A 1,824-nucleotide genomic window follows, 5' to 3' on the forward strand; every position below is an offset into this window, starting at 1 on the left:
TCCAAACACGCGCATAACGACACACAAGAACAGAACAGCCCGACAACCATGATATGATTTTACATATAGCAATTTAATATAAGATAACAGCAGAACTCGTGAGTCAAAGTAATCTCCATGTAACTTAGGAGTGAACATTGTTGCGGTGCATTGTTTAAAGACATAAACTGTAGTAAACATATGAACATTGTTGCGGTTCAAAATTTAAAGACATAAACTGTAGTAAACATATTGTGGCGGCACGTGGGGGTGTTTGTTGGAAATCCTGTTCCACTAAAAGCCAGACAACGCCACCTTGGGAATTGCACCCAAGGAAATAATTATTCAAAGTACCAACAAGGCACTCAGGTTCGTGATACTGAGGGGCAGGAGACGTGGTTCCAATTGATCAAATGTTTTATTTCTGGCATTAAAATATCATTAGAAACACAGTAAGATCATCATACACACTGGAAAGAAAAGGGGAAATCTTAATTCAGGGATGCTGAGGCTTACCAGTGTGTGGAGGTGACGAGGGGTGAGAGGGATCCCAACAAAGTAAATTAAGGCACCCGTGATCACTACACACTCACACGAAGGAACACAAATCAGGGGGGAGCACAGCACGACACACAAAGGGGGAAGCCACCACCGGGGACACCAGCACCACACGTTTGGCTCTCAGCAACTAAAGAGGGGCAAACAAGACACAATTACTGGGATAAACAGTCAACACAAATTAATACACAGACCAACACATAAGATAAGTATAAGACAATAAAAAGTCAAGAATACTACGAAATACTGTTTTCAGTTAACTGATATTAACTGAAATAAACAAAACAAATTTAGAGCAACAGGGTCGAAAACTAAACCAAAGGAACGGAAATCAACCTAACGGTCTACTTAATCTTGAATTAAATAAACAAAACAAACTTAACTCAATAAAATAACTAATCATAAACAGAGATTAATCGAACAGTCCGCGATAACAATGTTTAAAATATGGTCCCGTACTGAAGGGCAAGGTGACACAAAGGCACAGTGATACCAAGAGGCTATGCAGCCAATGCAGGCCAAGAGCAACACCCGCCAGGCAGTAGGGTAGCGGGGAAGCACAGTAGGGCAGGCAAGCCAGCTGTGCAGACAGACACAGCCGTGAGGGCAGACCAGCCGTCCAGGCAACACTCAGTCAGGCAGGCAAGACACTCGTAGAGGTAGAGCAGTCGTGGATGCAACACAGACGTAGAGGCAAAACTGCAGTCCTTTATCACGCTTTCAGCGCAGAGCCTAGCAGACATTAAGCTTAAGGTGAGTTTACAATAACAATACTAGATTAAAATCATTCAGGAAGAATGAGACAAGCAGAAGGTCTACCTACCGATCAGGCCAAGTTCAGACAAACACACAGCAGGAGAGCTTCATTTACAGCGGCAGCAGACATGGGCTGCAGGATCCCTGCAAGGGTCTACAACCAGCGATACATTTAGTATTTAGGCTAATTGTCATGCTAGGTGTACAACAAACGGCAGCCACTGCAAACTCACCGGTGCTAGCGGAGAAAGCACGTCAGCGGAACTCGGAAGTGGCTTTCATGCCAAAGAGCAAGAGGGAGCAAGAGCGACACTGACCCCTCTTTATAAAGGTTGCCCCGTGTGGTGATAGGGCTGAACAGTTTATCCTGCTACAATCTGAACATTGTTGCGGTGCAAACTTTAAAGACATAAACTGTAGTAAACATATGAACATTGTTGCGGTGCAAATTTACATTTGGGGAATACGTAGGCTTTGTTTCTGTCACAATCCTAGTTTTCTGTCACGATCTTAGTTGTCTGTCTGGTCATG

The 1,824-nt window shown here is 43.7% G+C and overlaps 1 long non-coding RNA gene across 1 annotated transcript; it reads right to left on the reverse strand.

Annotated features, from left to right (window-relative positions):
• Positions 1-378: 378 nt before the first annotated feature.
• LOC117496473 lies at positions 379-1,611 on the reverse strand. Its single transcript, XR_004557288.1, has 3 exons — positions 1,527-1,611; positions 1,361-1,447; positions 379-1,269 (listed from the first exon to the last, which is right to left on the reverse strand). It is a non-coding gene; the product is annotated as an uncharacterized LOC117496473 (long non-coding RNA).
• Between the last annotated feature and the right edge of the window lie 213 nt (positions 1,612-1,824).

The sequence above is a fragment of the Trematomus bernacchii genome, unplaced genomic scaffold (genome assembly GCF_902827165.1).
Source record: "Trematomus bernacchii unplaced genomic scaffold, fTreBer1.1, whole genome shotgun sequence".
Taxonomy (NCBI): domain Eukaryota; kingdom Metazoa; phylum Chordata; class Actinopteri; order Perciformes; family Nototheniidae; genus Trematomus; species Trematomus bernacchii.